The sequence below is a fragment of the Amblyomma mixtum genome, chromosome 3, assembly GCF_055824585.1.
Source record: "Amblyomma mixtum isolate Tamu chromosome 3, ASM5582458v1, whole genome shotgun sequence".
Lineage (NCBI taxonomy): Eukaryota > Metazoa > Arthropoda > Arachnida > Ixodida > Ixodidae > Amblyomma > Amblyomma mixtum.
In genome coordinates, this window is record NC_143014.1 from 205,033,654 (window position 1) to 205,042,587 (window position 8,934).

The 8,934-nt window shown below is 43.3% G+C and overlaps 1 long non-coding RNA gene across 1 annotated transcript; it reads left to right on the forward strand.

The window, feature by feature from the left end:
* The first annotated feature begins 275 nt into the window (after positions 1-275).
* LOC149353382 (uncharacterized) lies at positions 276-8,550 on the forward strand. Its single transcript, XR_016290966.1, has 2 exons — positions 276-1,059; positions 8,442-8,550. It is a non-coding gene; the product is annotated as an uncharacterized LOC149353382 (long non-coding RNA).
* Positions 8,551-8,934: the final 384 nt, after the last annotated feature.

Below are 8,934 nucleotides of genomic sequence, written 5' to 3' on the forward strand. Positions count from 1 at the left end.
GCCGTAAAATCCATATTTCCCCCAAAAAGTCTATCTATAAAATTTTTTGAAAGTGTTCGCTGAAACTCCCGGTATATTTATAAATGCAACAGCAGCACACGGCTGTTTTGATTTCGGATCGTGTTCAATCGTGTTTAAACTTTTTGGATTAAAAAAAAAGAAACGAGCGAGGTCATGTTTTGGTTTCGTTTATGAAATTTGTGACGTTGTAAGTTTGCTTTGTATACGCCTGAATTTAGATTTTACGTATGTACGTTCGCGTTACGTACGCTCTCTTTCGAATTTAGCGCGCGTGCGCTAGGAAAATAGCTTTGTCAAGATGGCGGCGCCCAAGTCATCCGCTTCGGTGAGAATTCGTCAGTGTTATTGGGTTTTTAGGCATATTCTTTGCCTTTAAATAACACGCGTGATATTCGCTTTGCCTCCTCGCGCCAAAAGCAGAACGAATGAGGGATAAACTTCCTCTATTTTCGATTTTAACTCAAACAACCATGTCAAACAAGACTCCGCCGACTGTGGATCGGCTTGATATGGATTTTCAAGCTAAGGCAGTCATAGTCAAATGTAGCCGTTTCAGTGGTTGGCAGAAAGGTGCGAAATAACTCCACATGATGTTATTAAAAACGTTGCTCGGTTAAGTTACCTAAAAAATAGGCCCTGGCTGGACTGAATTAGCCATGGTACTAGCTTTGCTTTGCTAAGTGCTAATCACAGCGCATAAAATATTTTCACATTTCAACACCAGATGGCGTTACTGCGGCCTGCGCTAACGTTGCTTGAAGTTTTAAAATTCGTCGTAGATTCGTTAGATTCGTCGAACTTTTCACAGGAAAGCGTGCGACTTCTTTCGGCGGTGTTTGCTTTCGGCTGCTTTAGCGTTTCGAGTCCTGCAGTCCGCATCGCTTCGGTTTCTCGAATTGACAATCGTGCCTGCATTCAGTTACAGCGAACCTTTTGACGAGCAGATGCAAGAGGAGCCTGTGGCAACGAATGGCCGGATTGCGGTGAACTTGTGCAGCGCGTTTTCTAGCCGGTGATGTTGACGATAAGATATGCAAGGTAATGATTTTCGTTACTTGAAAAGAACAGCTAATCTCCTCTCTGCAGACCGGGTACAAGAAGCCCCCGTGAAGCTGGTAATTGTAATACGCCTGTTCGTGCGAAAGGAAGTCTTTGAGGGGCTCGAGAGACCTGCATTGCCGTGTATTTGTATGCGTTTTTTTTTATTTGCATACAGCTCAGAAACATGCTGCCAAGCAGTATTAACAGGCCTGCAGTCTAGACTAGGCAGGTTACTGGGGCCAGCCCGACAATGCTAGAAAAACCAGCCTAAAGTCCGAGCGCACATTGCCGACTTTATTTACACTGTGAAGCAGTCAATGAGGACGCTGGTGTCATTTACTAGTTGAGGTGAGCACAAGTAGCAGGTTACCGATCATTTCCCGCTGTGAAGCCGGACTTCCCGATGCCGAACAACTATACTAATGTTACAGTAAAATGTGGCATTCAAAGCAGAGAAAGGCCCAACCGAGTAAGGTGTTCGCGCAAAGCTGTGTGCGTCTTGGCCAACACTGGCTGCGTTCAGCTAGAGCATTGGCGTTGAATGACATCAGTGATAGTACTGAGGCTGTTCAAGAAGCTCATTTCCTGCGTTGTTTAAATGTGGCAAGTGAACACTACAATGGCTCCTCTGTCTCGATGCCATTGTGAATGAAAGGCCTCTCACATTAAAAAGAAGGATTGAAAATTTTCACTTTCCATGTCATGCTCCCAGCAATTCCGACAAAGTGCTCAAAGAGGTTAATTCAAATTGAGGCAGGTGTAACCATTCAGTCCTCCAAGTGAAAAACAGCCCTGGTGCTATTTTCAGTGCGAGATGGTTTACTACTTTATTTGACGAAAAGTTTTCTTGTGCTCAGTGCTGAACCAATGCTATATGAAAGCATTTGTTCCTAACCTGGTCGTCATAAAAATTCCGACTCATGTCTTGAGTGATTTATTTGTGGATGGCCTTGATACCTTATAGGTGTAGACACATCAATTTTTCTTAGTGTATTTGTGCTTTGGATTTGTGTAGGGCATTAGTAAACATGAATCACTGCACGAAATTTGCCTACGCTCAGTAAATAATTTCTAATTGAATTTCTCTTGCCACACAGTTCCTGTATTGGTTCCAGGTTGCCGAACAATGGTTGCAACGTCACAAGTGAGTATAAGATCACGTGAGGCCCACAAAAACTGCTCTATATTAGCTCCTTATCCAGTTGCTGTCATCCTGGCTTCTGAAGCAGATTAGCATATTAGCATATTAGATATTGTAGCTTTTGCATACGTCATTCAATTTCATATACACCTATGGCGACAGAACCTTCGTTCAGCAGCCTGGAACGGAAGCTGCAGGACAAAAGAAAATCGATTAAAAATTATTTATTGAGTGCTGGCGATTTCCATCCTATTACCCATGTTTACTAATGTCATATGCACAGTTCCAGTATTTGCTATTTCCTTCAAACTATTTGCAAGGGAGTTAATTACAATCCGAGAAAATTTCAGTTTAGTCGGTCAGGTAGTCAGTTATTGAGAAAAGGATCAAAAATTTTCAAAAGGGTGATTTTGAGAAAAACGCAATTTTATGTTTTCACATATACTACAGCAGTTGAGAATGCACCAGCAGAATACATGCACTTGTTGACTTTATTGGCATCTCCTCCGAAGCCTTCATGTTTATTCTCTCTGACGTTTCTTGCTCTCAGAGGAACTTCAGAACTCAGCAACAAGCTCCTTGGCAGCAGCAAGGCAACACGCTGCTTGACAAGCCGGTTGAGACAAACTTCTCGGCTTACACTTGATTGGATGCTATGTGTATTTAAAACTTGCACTTTCTGCTGTATCATCACCATAGATATATTACATCACTGCAAGTTGCAGTCTTCAACCTGTCAGTCCCAAGAAATGTTGTTTTAGGACAGCGGTATCAAATCAGCTGATTCATTTATTCGGTGGTTTTGAGTGTCCTGCCGTGGAGTCACTTTCTTAGATGACCTGGCAGTGATAAAGCCACAAACACTGGCCTAGCTGCTTGTAGAACAGCAGTTGGCAGGCTGTTTTTGTGGTAGGAGACCTATTTTTGCAAAACCAACAATTCGACAATCCGGCTTGTTGCTGTGAAACTTCCTCCTCCTCATTTACTATGTAGGCACTGTCACTGTGATGAAGCAAAGTGATCACAACAAAAACCTGTGATGACTAGGCTTCAGTGCTCTACAAAAGCATTCCTTATGATAAAACTTTCAATTGAAACTGATAAAAAAGTACAGAACTTGAACATCTATGTTATAAAAAAAAAATACATGTCCACAAAAAGATGATGGAAAACAACATGTAACCAAAATGCTTTTTTAAATACTATGAGGTGCAGTTTTCAACACGGTGTCGAACTGGAATTTTTTCGGGTTCGGTTCAGGTTCAGGTTTACACTTTTTGGGTTCAGGTCCGGGTTCGGCTCCAGAGCGACATTCCATTCCGGTTCAAAATGGTTCGGACTGTACTGAACCGGTTCAGACGGGTTCAGGATAAAAAAAATATAGAATGTAGATGAGTTTTAATCAACCAAGCTTGCTATGCTATGTACTTTTTTCTGGCACATCAATATATAAAATAAAAAAAGCAAAAATTTTTTAAATGCGAGATGTTCTTACTTTGCACACTTTATTGTCCGCGGCAAAAAGCCGAATTTACGGCAAGAGCCGCAAAATTAAATGAACTCTAAATTAATGTAATTAATGCATATTAATGCAAATTATTGCTTGTTGGTCACCACTATTAGTGCTTACGAGGTCTGTTAGAAAAGTATCGACCTTTGGCCGAAGAAAAAAAACTGGCATAACTGGAGCGTTAGAAACTTAATAACCTTCAAAGTAGTCTCCTTGGGGCTCCATATACATCTCCCAGCGGTGCTGCCATTGTTGGAAGTATTCCGAAAAGGCCCTTTTCGGAATGGAATTTAGCTCTGCTGTCGTTGCAGCCATAATGTCCTTTCTTTTCTGAAATCGCGCTCCTTTCAATGACCTCTTGATTTTAGGAAACAGCCAGAAGTCGTAGGGGGACATATCAGGAGAGTAAGGAGCCTGTTGAACTACAGGAGTCTGGTTTTTCGCCAGAAAAGTCTGAATCAAATGCGAGGAATGTGCAGGAGCAATGCCGCAAGGGATGCGCCAATTTCTTGTTGACCTCAATTCCGGTCTCTTGCGCCGCACAGCACCACGTAGGCGATGGAGGACATCCCTGTAGTACTGTTTAGTCATTCTTTGACCCTGTGGGGTGCGTACTCGTGGTGTGCCACACAGAGGGAGTCAAAAAAGCAGTCAGCATCACTTTGACATTGCTGCGCACTTGGCGGGCCTTCTTTGATCTTGGTGACGTGGAATGCGTCCTCTGTGACGACTGGGATTTGGTTTCCGGGTCGTACCCGTACACCCAAGACTCGTCACTAGTGATTATGGTGTTGATGAAATCGGGGTAACTGTTTGTGGAATCCAGCATCTCCTGTGAGACTTCAACACGAAGCTGCTTTTTCTCCACCGTCAGCAGCTTCGGCACGAATTTCGCCGCAACTCTCTCCATGGCCAAATGTTCGGTGATAATGGAATGTGCAGAAAAATTGCTGATGTCCACCTCTTCCGCAATTTCTCGGATAGTCACACAACAGTCCCGCATCACCACAGCGTTCACTTCGGCAATTACCTGGTCACTTCGGCATGTTGGTGGCCGACCGGAGTGTGGCTCTCTCTCCACGGATGTGCGGCCGTCTTTAAACCAGTTGCACCACTGCTTAATCTGTGTGCTGCTCGTACCATCATCACCGAAAGCCGTCTGAACATTTCGAATAATTTCCACTTGGCTATCGCCAAGTTTCTGGCAAAATTTGAGGTAGTAGCGCTGCTCCTCTCGCTCCGCCATTTTCCTTGCAACAAAAAACCGACGAGAGCACTGCGCACTCCCTCACTCAAACACTACTTTCCAGTGACTGACGCTATCGGCAGGCGGGAAAAAATTCGTGCATGCGCACGAGGGTTCAAGGTCGGCTGCTGTAAGCGCGCTTGTTTCATATCCATCAGGTGTTCGCACAAAAAAATAAAGTCGGATACTTTTCTAACAGACCTCGTATAATTTTTGATAGGTGGATATACATTAGTGAACAAAAATTTATTTCCATTTTTTTTTTATAAATTCAGAATATCATGAAAACAAGCTACCTATTTGCTATTTCTGAGTACAGTTTGATGCAGTAATGTCCTTTTCATCAAGCAGGAGTTGCATGGTGCACTGTCTCGTTTCAGTTCCTTTTTTATGTTTGTCCTTTCATGGGCTGTTTCCATTTCATTAACTTTTCCTATGTTCTAAATCATTAACTTGCTGCCACTTTCAAGTGATGTGGTGTGTGGGAACATGGACCACTGCACATGTTTGTAAGAAATGGCCTAGACGTTAAGAGTTGCCACGACTGCTCAAATGGTAATTATCCCTGGCCGCAACTCTGGGATTGTCATCTCTGAGTGGTTTTCAGAGTAACGGAGTTGACGGCTTTTCAAGTTTTGAATGGATATAGATTCAGAGGAGGTTTGGTTTTTTGGTCTTCATCGGAAGAGGCCAAATCAACAGAGTAAGTTGTTGAAAAAGAAATTGTTCGCATGAGCCAAGAAAACTCTCGACTCTATGCTTTCAACTTTTACAAAGTTTTTTTTTCTCGTACCAGGATCTAAAATGGTCGTATGAACTGTGAAATGTCATGTGCCATGTGCTAAGCTAAACGACTGGAGCGCAGCTTCATACCTACACGCGTGCAAAAAGAATCGGGCTTACAGTATGATATAGGCTAATGAACACCTGGCGTGGATAGGTGTCGAATGTAATACAGTGCTTTTTTTAGAGTAATCGAAGTTCTTGTCATGTGGAAATGATAGGATTTGTTGTATACTTAGGCCAGATGCACTTTATATGAACCTCATCATCAAATTTTATCATTAAATCATGGAGGCGGCAACGGCACTGCCACAGGCTGATTCTCCTTTTGTACAGTAGGCCTCCTTGAACAAATTCAAGGTGTAATGAACAAAAAGATCTAATAGTTTATTGTTGGAAAGATTATGGTTTCATAGGCACACAATATTCTGGGCTTTAGATAAGAGTTTAAACAGAACGGTGACTCGAAGCACTCTTCTAAGCTTCTGAGAACTTGGTAGAAAAGGAGGAAGAGCTGACATTATGAGTTGCCATGCTGACCTGCGGAAATTATGTGCATTGAAAATTTTTGTATTTGATCCTGCAGCCATGGGTTCCACATCCATGGGTGTATATGAGCTCGAGCCGTGTAGGAGGCATGTAAAGAGACATCTGCCTTTGCAACAGTGGCAATGTGAAATTCGATAAAGGGAGCTGACAAAACTGCACCCACGAATTTGGCCTGCACCCATACCAACGGTGAACTAGTAAGGCGAACAGCAACGAAAGGTTGCTATTCGTGTGACGTTGTAATCCTCTGCTTCGGTTGTAAATAGACACTGGCATGATGCCTTATGCTGCCTCGAGGGCCCGTGAATATTTACTTCCCTCAACTGTGAACATGAAAATAGCTTAGCACATGCGTCAAACTTCGCTGTCGCCTGAAGTTTGCCGCCACTCACAGCCACTCACCCATGTCCTATCACCACTCGTCTCTCTCCCACTTACATCCACTCACTCGCACTCACACTCATGACCACCCACACATCCATTCACTCGCACTCACAACCACTCACTCACACTCATGACCACCTACACTCGCATCCACTCACTCGCACTCATACTCACTGATGTAGGTGTGAGGCGATATGAGTGCACTCATGAGTGAGTGTGCCGACCTATGCTGTTAAGAGCCAGATTCTTCTAGGCGTCCGTGCTGGGCAGTCCCACAGCAGGTGATGAGTGTTGGCTTCAATATCTTTGCATTGACATATTGGACACCCAAGTCGAGGGAGGAGATCTCGAAACTGAGGCCATTTCTGAGTCACAGCTGGAGTGAGGGCAACCCCAACCCAGATCCTCTGAAGCACAACCTCCTCTGCAGAAGAGGGTTACCGCACAGGCTGAGAGCACGTTTTTGGCACAAGAGGTGTTCCTTTCCCAATAAAAGAAAGGTACACTGTAGTAGCTTCGTTGCTAGGCCCTTATGTCTTAGTCAAGGTTTGAAGGCGAAGCTCTAGACCCTCCGCTACTGGCTGTGAACACCTCAAACACTTATCGCATCCCTAAAGCGGCTTGTCCACAGCCAGAAGGGTCTCGGCCAGAAGCATATGACCAAGCTTGAGAGCTTAGAAAATTGGCTTGATAGGGTCTACTTTGAGGGAACAAACGTGCACAGTGCACTTTTCAAAAAATTAAACGCTACTTTTATCTGACATTGTCTTTTGACTGTAATAAGGTAAGTTCACTTAGTACAGATTTCAGATACAATGAACGCAATCCTTGTGACTGTCAGGTTCGTTATAAGTAGGCTCAACTGTATTCAAAGCCTCAGTTGGCTGCTAGCTCTCTAGAGTGTACAGGTTATCAGCAAACACAGATTGCGACAGGGAATTCGCCTCAGCCAGGTTCACAGTTCACAGCCAGCTCACATTTTGGTTTCACGGGCCGCCTGTTGGCTATGGTTACCGAGATTGGTTGAGACTTAATACTACAAGAAGGTTAGAAAAGTGATGTGCTGCCTCTTCATTTGTTGTCTCGCCACTTTTGTGGGCATGCAGGCAAGAGTTGGAACAAAAGAAGCTCGCAAAGTAGCATTTGATTTAGTTTTTAGCATTATCTCAACTCCTGCAGATGCTGAAACAGAAGCAGCATGGGATAACCAATTGAACTATAATTTCTTTATTTCAAAATGTGAACAGATGGGCCAAAATTTCCAGTCCCTACTCATTTAAAAATTCCCACATGCTGCTGAACTGCTTTAAGTGCAAAGAACAGTTGGTGACAGGTTTTCTGCAGACATTTGTGAGCCTGCCGAGTGCTCTTTTGTCTTCCAAACTTGTAGAAATGCTTTCTGTACAACTAAGGCTTGAAAGGGCATATTTAGGCCTACCATCCCATTCCTTCTTTGATGGCAGTGCTGTACTTGGTGCAAAAGTAATTGTGTGTTTCAGTGGTGAGTGGCAATCCCATTGTTGGTGTAATAAAAGGGACCAAATGTCACCTTCTCAAAATGCAAAAGTATTGACGCCAAGACAGTGCAGATATTTGCTACATGTAAGCATGTTTTCTGGTTCTACAGCGGATTTTCATCGTCACCAAAATATTATCCCCAGAGGGTATTAAACGTGCACTAAGGCTAACATGGTGAAGTCTTATTCACAGGTATGGATAAATGTTGACTGTGGCTCACTGTTTGTACTGTTCATTTTCTTTTCCAGACGTACTTGTATTTCAAGCAGCAGACAACTTCCTTTCAGGAGTAATTTCATCACTACTTGATGTGTCTGTAATAGTAACGTCCAGAATAAAGACCTTTTCAAAGATACAGTACTGCTGGAACATCTCTTTTATTGTTTTGTTTTTGGATAAGTTGTGTCAGTGTACATCTTGCTCTTGCACGTCATGCATGTCTTACATTTCTAATTCTTTCTTGACCCTTGGAGAACTACAAAAGCTTCCTTGAGGTGCCAAGAAATGCCATGCCTCTTAGTTTATACCCTTCGTGCTGCACACGTATGCATACAGGAAATGAAGATGCGAGGGAGCCTGTTAGAAGAATACTCAGATTCAGCGAATAATGACTGGCCTAATAGTGAGAACCTGTAAAGCAGTTATTGCAACTAGTCCGAAAGTAAGGTGAGTAAAGCAAAGCTCTAGGTTCACGCATGCTTGGATATAGACACTGGAGGTAACCCAGTAAGAACTTGGTGG